This window comes from Oreochromis aureus, linkage group 2 (assembly GCF_013358895.1).
Source record: "Oreochromis aureus strain Israel breed Guangdong linkage group 2, ZZ_aureus, whole genome shotgun sequence".
Lineage (NCBI taxonomy): Eukaryota > Metazoa > Chordata > Actinopteri > Cichliformes > Cichlidae > Oreochromis > Oreochromis aureus.
Window position 1 is genome coordinate 14,755,825 of NC_052943.1, and position 18,682 is coordinate 14,774,506.

Sequence of the window (18,682 nt, forward strand, 5' to 3'; positions counted from 1 at the left end):
AATGAAAATGGATGGATGGATGGATGGATGGATGGATGGATGGATGGATGGATGGATGGATGGATGACATTTTAGTGCATCTGCTGCTCAGTCATTGGTTGGTCTTTTCTCACATACTGTACTTACACACAGACATACTTAGCAAAGCTTCCCTGTCTAAATGTGCCATGTGTATTCTATCCATGGACATTAAACAGTGTTTTTCTCTTTTAACTTTGCAGAATTGGTTCTGTGTTCCTTTGACCAGTAATGGTAGTGTGGCACAGTCTGCCTCTGATCTTCATGCACATTTCAAACAAAAACAATGTCCACTTATAAAAGGATTAATCCAGAATGCTAACCATGGCCACAAACCCCACAAGGTGGCTTTAAAGGCTGTTTTGTGTGATCACAGGTGTAGGTTCATAAGTTCCAGTGCACCCATTGTTAGTATCACAAAAGACATGCTGGCTCTGAACATATCCATGGAGGATTTGGGGCATTGTCAGTTTGGTTTTTATGTAGGATGAGATGAGTGTCCTTGCAAGAGAAATTGACAGACATTCTTCACTTTTAAATCCTGCCTTTTGTGACAATACAAAATGAGCCAACCACTGCAGTGTAAAGTGTAAGTTCTAATAAAACTGTTTTTGGGGCTGTGGGATGTTGGAACAGGAAAATAGCAAACTTATTTGTTTGAGCCAGATGACATTCATCATAAAAGACCAAAGTGAAATGTGAAAGTTTGCCATTTCACACAAGCTATTCCTCATTTCGAGAAGGTTAAACTGATAAACGTACTTCTTTGACAGGTTTACTCATGTGGAAAATGTGTCACTTTGCAGACTGGGTGACACTGAAAGACAATAAAAATTTTATTTCTTGAAAAATAAAATCTATTTTATATGTGTGTGTAACAACTATGTTAAAGTCATCTATCACTGTGTACTAATACACCTTATACTTTCAGCTGGAATCTGTCTGTACAGCAATAGCATGTTCAGAAGAGAACAAACAGTCTTACAGGCCTGCATGCCAGCACAGATATCCACCTGCGAGCTTTGATATTCAGTCCAATGGACCAGCTGAGACCTGGAGTTACAGTTTATCAACCTAATCCATAAGCATATGTGTAAGGTGTGAGGGGTCCTGTGCACCCCTTTGCTTTTAAAACCTGTCTTACAACCACACAGCACATGTACTCCAGCAGGCTGAGAGGGCCAGTGCTGGTTTTGCTTTTCGTGGGTGGAAGGTACAGAGAAACAAAGACTACCTATCAGTTTTCTCCTTAGGATGAAGTTGTCCTTCTCGTCTCTATTGAATACCGAGCTTGTCACAGAGGAACTAATTAACATGGCAACTTGTACGGCCGTGCAGTTCTTCCACCATTCAGTCTGTATCCCATTTGCATTTGAGAGCTGTTTGAAGGCAGTAATTCAGCAGAAAAATCCTTGTTTCTCTTCAGAACACCCACATTAGCTCACCTACAGAATTGGAAGCTCCTTTCAACTTCAGGCTCATGATGTACACATTTTAATGCTAGCACATTTTCTAGCTTTCTAAATGTTTATTTAGCTAAAAAAAAAAAAAAAAAAAAAACCCTCATCACTGAATCCCCATGCAACAATCATACTCTTCTGTCAGCTTCAAACATCTAACTAAAGCCTATGACTATCAAAATTTAATAATTCTTACAGTTATTACAGTTTGAGGACCAAAAGCTGAGAATTCATTTGCAATAAAAACCTCTGAAAATCAGTGTTATTAAAGCATGAGACTTAGAAATGAAAGATTTTATTTAAATTAAACACAAAAAAATAGAATTCAGAAGAAGAAAAAAACAATCTACAAACTGGTGACAAAGGAATAACCCCTCGACCTTTACACCGAGAGGAATCGTTGGCTCTGGTGTGTTGTAGAGCATTTTCTGGGTCCACGTGACCCCTAAGATTGAAGAATATATATATAAATCATGACAAATGATGGGAGTGGCGCCCACTAGGATGACAGTGCCCCCATCCATAAGACACGAGCGGTCGATAAATGGTGTGGTATAAAAATAATATGGAAATGTAAAATATGGCTGTTATCACCGCCTCTCAAACCAATTAACGCTAATGATGACTCTAACAACTCTTACACTTGGTTGTAAAAGCTGTTAAACTCTGATTGGTGCCTGGGAGTAGTGACATCATTACTGACTTAGATTACAAATGATGTATATGTCTGTAAGAAAAGAAGGAAAACAGTCTGGACTGTGGAATAACCCCAAAGAGTTATCCTGACAAAATTATTGTTAATATCATTTTACACTGATTAATGGTACAACCTACATATGTGATTCTAATTTGTTCATTTTTATTAAGCAACATTTAAATATTTTTTATCTTAATAAATATAATTTATCTACACACATTTGAGTTACCATCTATAAGAAAACTTTCATATAATTATATCTGCTGTGGGAAATAAAAAATTGCCACCGCGATGTCAGCTAAACAGCAATTTAATGTCTTAATAACGGGCCAAGGAGACAGGTGTGTTGTATTAACAGATCCAAATTGCTAAGGTGAAGACAAATGACAGCGACACCTTGAGGTCACAGGGGATGGGAAAATGGTAGGAGGAGGAGTATGGGTGCGCACAGCTCGGGTTCTTTGAATGGGCACTAAAGCAGCGGTGTAACCGATCCCAGCTGCTACTGTGTGGGGAATTGAGAGCTATTCCCGTCCCCCGTACGTTGATCACGTGTCCTTAGGGGACGTTTGCTTTGGGGATCACTTTGGGAGGTAAACGCAGCGCACCGGTGCGCGTATCCAATTTGGAGAGAAACATCCTTAATAATCGTAATGATCCACCGGAGGATCAACCGGATCACTTTTGTTTCGGGGCGTTGTCATACACCCTGTACAGTGGCTTGCTTTACACAGATCAGTAAGGGACTGGCACTCTTTGTGTGATCCGTGACTCACTGACTTGTCAAAACTTCTGCGCTTACGAGCCGCGATCTTTACTGCGAGCATCACATTGTTGCCATCTCCTGCAACGAGTCGACGTACGGAGCTGTCACTGCGAGCCGAGGTAGGCTGTGCTTCCTTTATGTGTGTGGTTTTTTTTGGCGGAATAGCGAGAGTAACATGCACGAGAGGGCACACACTGGCTAGGACCATGAGTTAGTTTGTGGAAGGCACACGCTGTGCAGTATTGTGGGTTCCAGGGTTGCAACAGTGTAATGATCCATGTCAAACGATACAGTAAGTGTATGATGAGCTCTTATCTGTGTACAGAAACATGCAGCATGAAGACGTGTGTAAATGTGTGCCTAATATTCTGCTTCGAAAAAGACGGTGAGAAAAAACAAAAACAAATGCGCTCTGGTACGTCTGTGGTGGGTCAGGGACTTAATGCATGTGTTTAATGTTCACAGTGGCCTGCAAATTTATTCTCAAAAGTTTTTAAGAGTGCTAAAATTTCTGCACTCCTCCTGTTGATGATGTTGCTGTTGAATATTCTGAATGAACTCTTACTTTTGGAGTGGATTATTTTAAAGACTGGTGAACATGCTTTAGCCTTTATGCACTCATCAGTTTAGCCATTGTGTACTACAACACCAGCCACAACATTAAAACCACTACTACAGCTGAAGCGTATGACACTCATCGTCCAGCTACAGTGCTGTGCTCTCCTGGGAAATCTTGGTTTCTGGCATTTATGTGGATGTTAGTTTTGATATGTACCCACCTAAACATTGGAAAACAAGACATGTTTCATGACAATGGCGCTCCCAGATGGCAACAGCCTCCCCCAGTGGAACACTTGCACCCCACCACACCACAAAAACAGTTCAGGAACGATTCTAGGAATGCGACAGAGAGCTCGAGGTTTTGACCCGGCCTCCAAACTGCCAGATCCCAGTACAATAAAGCATTTACAGGATGCCCAGAACAAGCCTGCTTCTCTGAGACTCCACTCTGAAACCAGCAGGAGGCAAATGATCCACTTCTAATGTCCTGGTGCTTTTTCACACATGCCCATGTCTCAATCAGTTGCAGCTGTTTTAGCAGCACAAGGGGGACTTGCACCACACTGGGCAGGTGGTTTTAAGTTTAAGGATGACTGAAAACAGGGACTAACCTGAGCTGACTCCCAGCCACGCCCTGCTGTTGTCAACCAAAGCAGCAGGAAGAGAGGCATTTTCTCATTCTCCCCCCCCCCCCCCAGAAAGATTAAAAGGAGATTTTTCAGAATACATATAAAAGTAGATTTTCTGAACAATCGCAGGAACACCAGTTGTCAAGTCTTAAATGCGTTTTAATTGTATGTAATGAAAATTCCATGTCATTAAATAAAAATGCCAAACTAGTCCAGTAGAAGGCACAAACCAATGTAGTCACCACAAACCTGCTAATAAATGTAATATGAATCCTGCAGAGTCCCTGTTGTGATATTAGATTGTCAGCCTGGTTATTGTGGAGACAGTGCTGCAGGTGACTGTAGAGGGACTCTGGCTTTGCCTTCAGAAAAGTGTAAAATGTCAGCTCCTTATCAATAATGCAGCACACCAAAAACAGTGGGGAGTAAGAAAATGGAACCCACTGTTAGAGACGGTTACCTAGTGCTTCATCATTATTCACATAATTGAATAACAAATACTTTATCAAAATCTACTTGGAGTAATTACCAGCAATGCAAATATTTCCATTCTAATCCTAATACACAACCAAAACAAACCCGTATGATGAGCTTTAATGTGCCATATCTTGTCATGCTGATCACCAGTGAAACAAATTTAATGTCTATTACAATTTTTTTTTTTTAAATGGTGGTTCACCATCTTATAAAAATGATTTATTTCCCTGCTCTCTTACTGCCTGTCTTGTTAATGCATGATCACTGTGGTTAATGAGACAGGTCTCAGTGCATGGGGACTGACAGTTTCAGAGACTGCACTGCTAGTTGGGTGAATACAACTGACACCCTCATTCATCATGCATCCACGGGGTGCTGCTTGCTCTCCTAGTCTATCCACGCTGCGCTTCTCTCCCCTTGTCTTAGTCGAGTCTCGAGTTGCACCCTCAGATGATAATTATTAAGACATTATACTGATGACAATAGCAGAGTTTTTTTTCTGTAAAAGAGACAGGGAGTCAGCTTCTACGTGCTGGGATGATTATAACTGTGAAAGAGGGTTGGCGTTCGTTGTCGAGGTTGCAGCTGCAACGATTTCCAAGAATAGATGTAAATGCCAACTGTACAGTAGTGTACCTGTTTGACTCTGTTGCTGGCAGCCAGTAGCTAATTGTGGACTAGCCAGAAAATCAAAAGCTGACTTGTCAAATATCCTTTTTTTTTTAAGAATCTGTGATATTACTTTAGATAAATGAATATCAAGATGTTTTTTTCCCCACACTTTTCTAACCAAATAAATGAAAACAAGTCTACATTCTTTTATGCTGTGCTTCATCAGTGGTTAAAATATGTTACCTGACCTGAAGCAATAATATAAAAGTACAATTATGAAAGCATTATTAATCTCGCTAATCCCGATGGCATGCCATGGTGCAATTTTAAAATGTAAGAGATGTAATTAACCCACATTTACCATAATTACTGAAGCCTTGACTAAACTTTGTAAGCTTGCATATTGCAGTATCTCTTAGATTTACTGTATTAAACTTTGATGCTCGGGAAAATCCAATGAAAATAGCGGATACGTGAATCCCAGTTTTGTGCACTTGTCTGCTGCAGCAGTTACAGTCCTTGAATGTTACTGTTCACAATCACTGTTTGCATAGGGAGGTTCTCTGTACATGTAAATCAGCTTATCCCCATAGAGCAATTAGGCAGAAAGGATATACAGCATGGGGATGTTTTTACAGAAGTCTGTCTGTCAACACACTGATGCCTGAATGGGTCTGAATAATCCATATCTTTAAGAGTCCACTTGGCTATCACAGGGACTGTCTTAACAGCAGGAGAGTCGGTGTGTTGTTTTGCTTGAAGTTGTTTGAGGATTGCAGCTCCAGCTTCCCATGGAAAAAAGGCTTTCTTGTGAAGTGGTGGCTTTTTAATGTGTATTTTTGTGGCAAACTGTGTGTGTTGTAGTAGCCAGCATGTATATTGCCTCTAAAGAAATATGGCGATTAGATAATTTTGGAGATATATCGCGTGACTAAATCTCTGAAAAACCAAACCTGGGTTGGAAATAATGATTATTTCAAAAATAAATTAATCGGCTGGTTATACTCTCAGGATGTTAATGTAATCTCGCTACAATTAATCCCATTATCTGTTGATGTGGACTCGATTCTTATAGATAAATTGGAAAAACTGCATGGATAATGTGATGTAAAATGTTTGTGGAAGCGCTCCAGACAGCTTGGTTTTCATTGATCTAACACTTCAGGACACACAGACCTAAAATCTCAGGTTTCTGCTTCTCTCTCCATTGCTGACAGGATTTTCCTTTTGAAAAACATCCAAATTTATAATAACGGCAAAGCAGATTTTGATCTTTTCAAGAGTACCTCCCTTTGTGACATTCCACCTCCATTTCATACGTCAGATTATGTGGGCAAGACACCAGAAAAATGCAATTTCCCTGCGATTTCACTCCTTATCTCACAATATTATTTTGCTTTCAGGTCTAATAGAAATACAATTATATTTGTAGTGCAGAATCGTGGGCTGCTCCCTGATCTTCTGTTTGAGCTGTGTAGAGATTCCTTCAGCGTGCTACGGTAAATACAGACCAAAATAAAAACAGTCAAAGCCACATTTACTTCTTGTCTTAACTGAACAATAGGCAATTTCTGCAGCCTTCTTACAAGTGCTGCTATTGAGTAAAAGCCAGCTGTGTTTACATATTTGTGTGCCAAATAGATTCATGCCTGCTTGCATCTGTGGTCCCCTGTGCGAGTTTGGATGTTTGTCTGTAGACACTTTTCTTATCCAAAAGATGGAAATTGTGACAGTGTGACAGAATAACCTCGGGTAGGCAGGATGCAACTGACGCTACACTGAACAGCACCACAGGTATCTCTGCCAACACAACGGCAACAGAACACTACAGCCTCCAGTCAACATCACAGTTTGCCTTGCTACTCATCGGGGGTTTAATATTCAATTATGAGGGTCCTCCAGTTCAAGCTGTGCTGGATGGCTTATGGAAAAGCCTCGCTGATTGATGAGTGGGCATCTTAGCTAAATAAGCTCTCAGTTTGCCCCTGAAGGAGAAAAGAAACAAGACAGATGGCTTGTGGGGGTGTTTTTAACTGACGTGGCAGGAGTTTTTTTTGTAGCTTTGCCTTATTGGTGAATATGTGCGGTAACAGAAGCCTTATCGTCAGTGTCCAAACAGATCAAGCCTTAAGTGAAGTCATAAAGTGCTTTCCATTAAAATACTGGTTTTGATGACTAGTTCTGTAAACCAAAAAATATCGAATAATGCATATTTGAAAAATGAAGCTTGGAAGGTTCAAAAGTTGAAAGAGGTTTTGTTTTTGTTTTGTTTTTTTCCTAAATGCTTGCCGAAGGGTACCGTGACAGTGTCATCCCACTGCCTTTCTGGTTTATAACTGTGACAGCCTGTCAAACTGTCATATCCAGCTGAGTCCGAGGATGTGTAGGTCTAGCAGTGTAGTGCTGACAAACAAGCAGACAGAAAAAGTGGTAGAAAGGGAGAGAGAGACAGGCGGTTGAGCATTTGCTTAGGCACACAGAGGGGTGAGTAGCTTCTCCTCTGTCATCTCATGGCAGATCAGATTCCTCAGCAGTCAGGTATTTGGACCTTGCCAGTGGGCTGTTTTGTTGGCTGAAAGCTGGACCAAGCTGTCAGTCAGATTAGCACTGTGAGCCACTGGTGGGAGTGCAGTCCTATCCTCAGGGGCACAGCCATTTCAAAGATCTGTAAATCCCCAGCACTGAGCATTCACACGCAAACACACATGGGCGTGCGCAACCCCCACCCAAGAAACGAGGGACGAGATCAAGCCAGGTCATGGGAGGCTCTTTCCAAATAAAGTGTTCTTTCGGGAGACTGCTGCCTTCTCCGTGCCCTTCATGCACATGTGCATGCATTTATCCTCAAACACCCACACAGTCACACACATACACACACATCCTCCCTCCTGCCTCCTCCAAATGGGGACAGCAAAAGCTCTGACACATGGTTGGCTATCCAGTATCTATGGCTTTCACACTCTAGTCATTATGTACTGTAGCCAGTATGTTATTGCCTCTATATAAAAACGCATTAACGTGAAGTGTGATCTGGTAAAGCCTTTGTAATATTTCATATCTAAGGATATTCTCGGGCTATACAAACTAAAAATTTATTGGGCAGACAAAACTGGATCATGAAGCGGCAAATTGATTTTTCCCCACTTTTTGCACTGATGACAGTCACAATATGCAGTCAAGCTGAATGGACTTAATACATTTGTATAAGCTCTTTTAACCCATGTTGTGCCAACATGGCCTGACAGTGGTTCTTGTGATGTCAGGAATGTTTTCCCTTTTCAGTATTTCACTCTAAATGTTAAGTGGGAAGGAAAGTTCAAAGCAGTCATCGTATGTGTTGTGCATTCAGAAGAACATAGTGCTGCTTTTCCTATTTCAGAGTGAAGCTCCAGAGTAGGCATACTGCACATAGATGTAGTGCTGCCTAAATGCACTGGAATGACACTTTTTATTTTTCATGTGAGGAAACAGAATATCTGCAAAAAAGCATAATTGAATTTCAGTCATCGCTAAAACTTCATTCATGCGTAAGACCCAATAACGAATCACTGAATGGTCAAAGGTTTCATATTGACATTTAAGCCTCATTGATTAATTCAGGGCATCCACTCATGCCTCGAGTAACCTTGCATGCAAGAAAACATTCTGCTGTAAAAGCTGTTGGTAGCTGATGACTGCCTTCAAACAACACAGGATTCAATAGTTTTTTCTTTAGTCTCTGTATTAAGATAAAAAGGCAGCAAAAGTTTAACGGTCACATCTTAAATGGTAAAAATTAACAAATAAAAAGGAAGTAAAACTAGGATCTGTGGTGTTATTTTCTCCTTCATTCACATGAACAGTCTGTTTAAAAAGTGGCCATTTCTAAAAAGTAGAACTGATTCTACTTTTAACATTCTTCCTTTACGCCTCCTTGTCTGTTGAACTTACTGCTTTTTGCTCTTTATATAAACTCAACCTTTCGATACCCTTTGATAGAGCTGGTTGCTGATTTTGATGTCATGTCTGTCTCACTATCACAGCAGAGAGTAAGTGACAGGGAGACCATCTTATAGGGAGATAATTGAACTGTAGCGAGAACAGTGATGTGAGGGGGCCATATAGTGGCTGATAAAGATGGTCAGACAGGCAGATATGGAGATGAGGGTGGAAGACAGATGAATTTATCATCCATTTATAAAGTTAATCTGACGTTTTGTCATGTGCTTACATGGCCTTAGAGAGGAACCGCAACTCAGCCGTATGCACGCTCGAGTGAGCATTGCTGATGTGCTTTGATAGTTAAATAACACTACACGTCTGCACGCGCTCCTCTGTTACTTTCCTAAATCTCAGACCTGGGATCAGCCGTAAATACAAAGTGGTTCCCATCTTCCGGTCTTGTATGTCGTAAGGGGTTGGATGTGTTTACTTCCCAGGAGATGGTTTGGAGACCACTGTTTGTCCTTTGAGACCACTGCTATGCAGCTCTATTTATGGCAGGACTCTCTGTGAGGTTGTGTTTCTGTCTCTCAGTGAACAAAGCTCTATATACTCATCTTCTGGCGTTGTCGTTTCTCTTGGGCTAGCTCATCTTGCTGTGGATGCAGGTGAACCGGTCTGTGCAAAGTGTTCATACACTCCCCCGTTATAAACCTTTAGTCTACCAATTTTTTTAGTAGCAAGAAAATCCCTTTTTGATCATTAGTAAGCAATGTTCTGTTGGAAGCGCCACATAAAGAAAAGGTGAACAGTGGATGCAAGTTGGACATGCATGCGTGTTGTGTGTAGATAAAGTTTACCTGAGCCTTAATAGATATTTATTTTATATCCAATACTTTTGTATGTCTTCAAATTCTCTGATATTTTCAGTTTTATATGATTTTTAAGTTTGTTTAACACTTTGCTTCCTCCAAAGATTCTGGTTATTTTTAATGTATTTAGAACACATATAGTAAAATTTCAACATATTCCAGTATGTGAAATTTAATCAGACTGTGATTCTTATCATCTTGATTATTATTGTTCATTATTACTGTTCACACACGGACCCCGCTAAATGACTCAATCATGCTCCTCAGTGTTATCAACCAACTCCACCTTGAGTGTTTTTAGTAGAGGAAGATTGCATGACCGAGGTGACATGTACTGCATTTAGAGCAGGAAGGTGAAGTTACGCATAACTAAGTAATCCAACACAGTGGCAGAGATGTTGGCTGATGTTGTGATGCTCAGCAGCAACCTGCTTGCGGTAATCTTAACCTATCCAAATTGTGTTTAACCAAAGGAGAAAAAACAGCTGCCAGTCATTCTTAACACAGACACTTAAGCTGTGCTAAGAAATAAAAAGGTTATGTCTCAACTACTTCTTCTTAATTCCACACTTGCAGTTTACACAACAGCTTTGTAACCAAGTGTCTTTTTTTAGCTTCATATTTAAATCCCTTAAAGAAAACTATTATGCAGAAAGAGATTTTCTGCTGATAGTGAAGAGCAATGATTTGAAATGAACCTTTAGTTTAGCCATGCTGTATAAAACATCATCGAATTTTTATCCATCTTCAGTGAACGTGAATTTGTGAATACCGCATATATAAATGTCAACATACACTCCATCTCCAGACACATGAAAAGCTATTCATTTTTAATTGTTCTTGATCGCAGCTGTCGACTTACTTTGCTATTCAATAGCAGTATTACATGTATTAATGATCACTTTATTAATACACTACTTTATTAATGGATTTCGGTTGGGTATACAGGCTGCAGTAGTTTACATTGAAGCAGTAGTTTACATTGAAGATGACAGCGACCTCTGGCCGTCCTCTGTCGCCACTTGTTTTACTTATAAAAAGCAGTGGGGGATCTGGAGGGTAGGGCTTTGCTGAATTCACCGTGATGAATTACTCCTAACCTCTCACTGTCTTCCCGACCTCTGCTGCCAAAGTGCAATGTAAGGATTTCCATGTACATGCATGCATACGCTTACACGCTACTTCCTCCCGCTCCTCTCTCTCCTTCTCTCTTTCTGTCTTCTCCTCCCGTCTGTCATTCCCAATTACTGCGTGCGTCTCTGTCTTATTCAGATTTCTTCGATACACATACACACACCCTGGCTACAAATATGATCTAAATCTTTCCTTTGTAGTTTGTAATCATCTCCTCGCAGGCCATCTTCGTTCTTCGCACGTCCCTGCCAGTTTCCAGCTAGATTATCCGTTACTCGTCTGCTGTGTTGATGAGAATGTTAACTTTTAGGTTTGTAGATTGAAGAAATAATTTGTCACCAGCATGCGGTGTTAAATTAGAAGGTCACATTTTTTGGTTTGTTTGTCTGCTTGTTTTTTCAGAAACCCTTTTAATTGCTTAACGGCATCAACTATTTCACCTGAAATCTGAATAACCGGGGAGAGGGGCCTGTGGCTCTAATCAACCTGTGTTTTAAATTTATATTAACAAAGTGGTGGCTTGTGTTGTATGGTTATGGTTTTGTTGAGGAATAATTACAGTGAAAAACTTGAAATTTGTTTACTCTGCACACCACTTAAGCAAATAATTAAACTTGCATGGTTATAGTTGCATAAATCCATCCACCCATTCATTTTCTTAAGTACCAGTTTGGGTTCATGGAGGGAGGCTGGAGCCTATCCCATCTGTCATATGGCAAAGGGTAGGGTACACCCTGGATGTACTGCTAAATGGGGACAAAGATTTTTCACGTCATCAAAAATGGAATAAATGCAGTGAGTCACAAGCAAAAGAAAAAAACCTAACTAGTGAACGTGCTGCGATACCTCCACCCCAGTGTGTTGATAAGTATGGCAGTAAGAGTGGACAATGGAAGTACTATGTGTTGTTATCCTGAAATACACATCATTTTTTTTTTAAATACAGCTGTCACTGCCATAGTAAAATCAACTATGTTCCATCAATTAAAGCGTTTAAAGTGACTAATGTTATGTAAATGCTTAAGCTAATGTATTTTTACATAGTAGTAATTTAAATTATTCAGCAACCATCCTGATATTTCAGAATGAGTCCCGTCGATAAAATAAAATGTTAACATTTTACACAAACAGTCAGCCACCATGTCAGTGATTTAAAATAACTTTTAATAAAGGTTCAGGTTAAAGTTTGTGGGGTAATATTGTTGGAGCTCTTTTGGTTTCTTTTTTGCCGTGCTATCAAATTGAATCCTGTAATTCTACTGTTGGTACTGCCACTAGATATCTGTTGGCACTGATACTTACAACACAATCTAAGACACTGTAAGACACACTTGAAAGTGCTGAAGGCCGTATATGTGAGCCACAGGTTCATATGATCACGAGTCAGATACAGTAACTCCATAAAACTCAATAGTACTCAAGGGCTGTAATACTCAGCTTATCGCATTTATTTTAAGAAAGCTCTGGTTCTGAAAAGGCGTTGACCTTTTTGACAAAAAAAAAGCTACAGCGAAGTCAATGAAAAGTGTAGATGTACAAAAGTTTATTGCACAATACTGGATATAAAACTCAAGAAACTTTAGAACTCTGATTTATTTGAGTAATTTAAGCACAATGTACTTTTTAAAAAAAAGGTTCTGGAGGATCTAGTGCTTCTAGCATCATTGCCCTTTTCCACCATCACCACTTGCTTTTTCACACAAAAAATAAAGACTTACTGTTACATCATGGCTTTTTCAGATCCTTTGGTTAAATTCCTCAGCTGAGGACCTATCCTTAGAAAACCCCAACAAAAGCAAACTCACATAACCCACACAATCTGAGATTCCTGGGAATAGGCCGGCAGCCCATTCTCCCCAACGCATCTCCACCACAACCCCCGGCATTCTGTGGCTGTGTTTAGGATGTGATCTAAGATTGAAAACACACACACACACACACACACACACACACACACACACACACACACACATGTTTGAATTCTGCCAGTTTGTTTGTCTGTTTGGTTATCACAGAAATGCTGTGAAACATATTGAATAGGTCCTGGGTGTTGTCACTCTTTCATATGTGCTGAGATGTGAAACCATAGTGCTGCTGATTGTGTTTGAATGGGTCGAGATAATGAACTAGAGGCTTTATGTAAAAATTTTATCACAGCACCACTGCCTGTGTGACTTCATAATCGCACCCTTAACGCATTCACTTTTGAGTTAAGAGACCCAAGTGGATTGGTTAAAGGCTATTTTCTTTGTGATATTCTTTGATATCCCAGTAGATTTTATAGTCCCGTTCTTCTCTCTCCTGCAGGCAGAGAGAAGAAAAGGTTTGGATTTTTTTTTCCCAAACATTGCTCCGAGTACTTTGAACTGATTTCTTTTTTTCTTTTCTTTTTTTCAAAAGAAGGCTGTCTGAGCAGATCTAAGACACTTTTTACTCTGTTTTAATGAACATTACATCACCAACTGACAGGTTTGTACTTATGTGATTGCCTCATTATTCTGGTTGTAACACAGTTACATTTATTTTGTATAGCTTGGATAAATTGCAATTATAACACATTTTTGATTGATTGGTCAGTCAAAGGTGCTTAAATATCATTTATTCACTTACTTATCATTTTGTGTGTATGCTAATGTGGTTATAACCCAACGTTCACATACAACAGCAACAATAAACTGTAATGTCCACAAAATTTAACATCATTGAAGTTCCACACAGAATTTAAACAGAAGAACACAATGATCCTCCTAATAGTGCATCAAGTCAGTAGTTATTCTGGACAGGGAATCTAATCTCCTCAGAATGACAGCGTTTGTAAGCGATGTCGACAGCATATTGAGCCTTAGTTTCTCTTGTCCTTCCCAAGGGATCTTGCCTGTGCCTTCAAATCGAGCGTGGCATATAGTATTTCTGCCTTGTAATTAGATCCTTGCTACTTTGCATGTTAACTGTGGGACAGAAGCAGTGTGATGGTGAAACATTTGTCATGGAATCACAAGGCTTCACTTGGGAGGCGCCATGCATAAAGACATCTTCCATTTCTTTTCCCAGTGGTCATACTGCATTAGTGCTTTTGCAGCTGACTACTATTTATAAAAGTTTAAAGTTTTTATCTCTTATGTATCTCATACTAAATACCGCTGTCCCATCCCAAGACTGGAAAACCAGAGCAAACAGCAAAACACGACATTTGAACCTTTGTCAGAATGGAGATGTTCGGTCAGTTGGTCAATCAATCAATCAGCCAATTAAAATGAACTCTGAACATTTAAAAAGACATCTGTGTTAAAACAGTTTGTGCTGTTATGTTATTTAAAGCATCAGGGAACCTTCCACTCAGTAGCTTGCTAGTTAGATTTTGTTACCTTTTAAATAAAGACGGGCAGGCTGTTTCTCCTGTTTCATCGTCTAACTCGTCTTATGCAAGACAACCAATTCTCTACTAATGTCAGAGAATTGGTTGTTCATGTTGAACCATGTTTTTTTTGTTTTAAATGTTGACTTTACTTTAAATTAATTAGCAAAAGAGCAGCATTTTGTACCAGACACCACGCCAGGAGCTAGGAATCAATTCGCCTAAATTAATTAACTTTGGAAAAGCGATTAACTAAAAGTGCTCACGTTTAAGAGCAGAATTCCCCCGCGTCAACACGCTGATCATTTCCTTTGCTATGTAGCTTTTCAAAGGCTTCAACCAGCTGACCATAGGTAATGCTTGATAATAAGACTAAAACTAAAAATGAGGAAAGAAACAGTACCTGACTTCAGATGCAATAGAGGCAAAAGATGAGTAGCCCGTGTGTTTAACGTGTGTTTTCTATTAAAGTTATGTTGTATATCCCTATGGGGCAAAATGAGTAACTTTTTGCGAATAATTTAGATGGATAATTTAGTCCGACTGGTATAGGAACGTTAAGAGTAGTATCAAAATTTGGTGACTTAAAAATCCAATACATAGCAACCGATATTTCGTCTTTCAAACACGAAGAACATAAACAAATTTCGCTAAAATTTGCTATGTGTAGTTGTATTATCACAATAATGGATTTCTCTTTTACACTCTGTCCGACTGCTTGAATAAGCTGGTTGTTGTGTTTGTGGCGTTCGAAACGTGTTGTCAGCAGGTAAGTTGTCAACATTTATAGCATGTTTTTACGGGTTTTTTCCCATCTTTTTGTTAGTTTTTCTTTTTTTTTATTTATCAGCATTCATAAATACCAATGCAGATGCATCAGCAAATATCTAATATAAAAAAAATTGGCTAACTATTATATCAGTCAGGCTCTAATTATGAATCAGTCTTTCATAATTAATCTATGTTCCAAAGTGTTCAGTGAGATGCTACATTTTTGTATTTAAATTATAGCGTTTGCAAGCCTTGACATACAGTTTTATCTTCTTATCTGTGAATAAGTCATACCATTATACAGTTGAAGGTTTTACATTATCTGGTCTACAGGAAAGCTTAGGTTTAGGTTTAGGTTTCTAAAACATAGCAGTTTGTGTCATTAAGTATTTTAAAACATTTTAACATGTTACTATCCATACAACCTATTGCTGCAATTACATTTTTCTAAGTGGTTCAAAAATATTTTCAATTTATTCACCACATAAAACATGTGGTAGCTTTTGTATCTCCTTCATAAGACATTATACTGCTTAAATGGAAGAAGAAATTTGACCTTTAAGCTGCCTTTAAGCTCTTACTTCCTTTGGCTTCGAAGAACATGTGCTGCTGAAATGTCATGTTACTATATATTTTTCTTTATGTTTTTAGTAGGTGAGACCATGGGCATTATTTTTCACATTTTCCTTCATAGCTCAGTGACACAGACGTGACATATGCTATAAGTCAAGAACAGTTTCTTACTTAACTTATGTTAGTATAGCATATGGCTATTAACTGATGTTAAAATATTACAACAGAACAATACAATGAGATGCGAAGGTCATATTTATACATGTATTTAAATGGAAGAGAAGTGAAATCTATTTATTTATATGGCATAATGTGTGATACAATATGTTTTAACACATATAAAACACACTATTTTGCACAAAAAGAAGTATTTTTTCATTTTAAATTATGTAATTTTCACATTCATCTAAACTTTAGGCGGCAGAATAAAAATATGGTATATCCAAAAAGTAGCTTTCTTCTATTGGAATCAGTTTTGTCCTTGAAATTTTTTTCAGCTGTGAAGTTATTTTGCACATCTTTGACATCTTTATTGGGAGAATGCTAATAAGCATGTGCAGAGTGAGTGTAATCATTCTACCTGGTTTTAGCTTTGAGCAATCAAGTGTGTTGCAACTGCACCCAGTCTCTCTTTTAATGTTTGAATCATTTTTGCAGAGTTTATTACATTTTTTTTCTTTGTGATACTATTGCATGTATTTATATGTTTGTGTCGTAAATGAGTCTTGATTAATTACTAAATATTGCAGTGAAAGTGAAAGGGGTATGTTGGGGATTAATTGCATTTAGCCAGCTGTATTCGTGCTTTACTGAATTTTTATTGCTTTAATAAAAAAACACCTTAAGCAAAAAAGATGAATCAACTTGCGTGGATCAAAACAGATTTCCCTCCTACTATATGCCTGTCCTATAACAGCTTGATGTTTTTTGCAGCTTTCCTCTCCATATGAAAATTTGATGTTATATTAAGATAATATTTTCACACATTTCCTCACTGGCCTGTTTTTCAAGCATGTTTTCTTCTATTTCTTTTTTTTTTTTTTCGCCTCTGTGTCTAGCAGTGACAGCTTCAAATATCCTCTGATGTTGGGAGTTACTTTTATTCTTGAATTAGGGACATGTTTTTATGTTTGCTAAGAAGTAGGCCTATTCTCCATCTCTCACTCTGAACTTTGCTGACAAGGGAGATGCTAATAATTAATGGCGTTTTTGAAATCTCTTTTAAGATTCTCTAGGAAACTGCACAAGGACGGGAAAGGAAGTACATAAAATGGCTTGGAGCATGCAGCAAAAACAAAAAAATCAGCCACAGTCAGATGGGAGGGGTTTTTTTAATCTAGAGAAACAAATTGCAGTGTCTCTCTTGCTCGCAGACATACAGAGACACACCACAAACATATGTGACCCATTTTGGGTTCCACTTCATAAAGTGGGCAGCCAGTTATTATTGTTATTATTAGTTCATGTAGTTAGTTCACTTTGTACTATTTGTGACATAAGGTTGCAAGCCTGCATTTATACTAGTGCGTGATATGAAAAGCTTAGAATTAATAAATCATGAAAGGTACTATCATAAATAGTACTAATAATATAAATAATCTATAAATTAGACAAAAAGTCAACTTAAAATATCTGTAGATTTTGACTGGATGGTTACTTGATTACCTCTTAAGGACCTTTTTCCATATATTTTACATACAATATATTTTCCAGGCAACATACTTTAAATAAGAAATTACTAGAACAAGGGAAAAAACCCTCAAATACTTGGCAATATGAGGAAATAGAGTGGAGGTAGACACCTAAGAGCCTGCAAGACAGAAGAGGGATGAAACAGATGGAGAAGGAGATGAACAGGAACAACTGTGATAGGAAGACAGATGGGGGGTGTTGAGGAGTAAGGGACCGTTTGGTACCCAGTGGGTGCCCCCATAAAACCAGTGCCCTTTGCTGCTGTTACAGTGTGTACACATGCATAGAAATGTAAAGCTGTGGCCTTTGTTCTCTAAAGAAGAGGTCTGTTTCATAATGGATTTCTCAGGACATGACTCCTGCCAGCCAGACTGTATTGAATTTCACCAGCAACAGCAGCTCCTACAGCACTGCTATTTAATACTGCAGGGGACTACACCATAAACTGGAGAGTTTTTATTTATTTCTCTCTATTATTTATTTTATTTACCTGCCATGGGTAAGGTGATTATGCTTCTGTTTAACGCACACAGTAGTTTGCATTTTAATGCATTTACTCTGTACATTTGTGTATGTGTGCGGTCTCTGAGAAAATAAACTATTCATGGCTATTGATCACTCCAAAATGTAGTTTGATGGGTTGAAAAATTCAGTTGAAAAAAATCCTGCAATGCAGAGAAAATAGTTCAATCAAATTGAATAAGTGTAGAAAATAAATTCATAATAAATTCATTGTCTGTCTAATGTCGCTTGGGATATTTTACTTGGACGTAACAGTGAGGGATTTCTGTGCATATTTGAAATGACATTTACTGTAGAGTCACTCCATAGTTAGCTAAATGCCTCTACAGCTGCTGCCATCATGAAACCTACAGCAGGTTGAACAAAGCTTTCAAAATTTGCACCTGTGTGAATGGGTGGATGACTGGATATGTAAAGCGCTTTGGGGTCCTTAGGGACTAGTAAAGCGCTATATAAATACAGGCCATTTACCATTTTACCTACTGGTGAGGCATCTCGACAGTTTTAGCTCATCTGGCCGAAGGACTGATGAGCTTCAGTCTGTCCATCTACCCATCCATCCCACCAGTTCACAATAATGGCTACAGTAAAGTACTGATCAGATGATCATCCCATAGATCTT

General features: G+C 38.7%; 1 protein-coding gene across 2 annotated transcripts in view; it reads left to right on the plus strand.

Moving 5' to 3' along the window:
- The first annotated feature begins 2,775 nt into the window (after positions 1–2,775).
- mid2 (midline 2) overlaps positions 2,776–18,682 on the plus strand; it is a 155,265-nt gene continuing 139,358 nt past the window's right edge. For both annotated transcript variants that reach the window (XM_039618942.1, XM_039618952.1), the window contains exon 1: positions 2,776–3,060. The gene's annotated coding sequence lies outside the window, so the exon portion shown is untranslated. The remainder of the gene's footprint in view (positions 3,061–18,682) is intronic.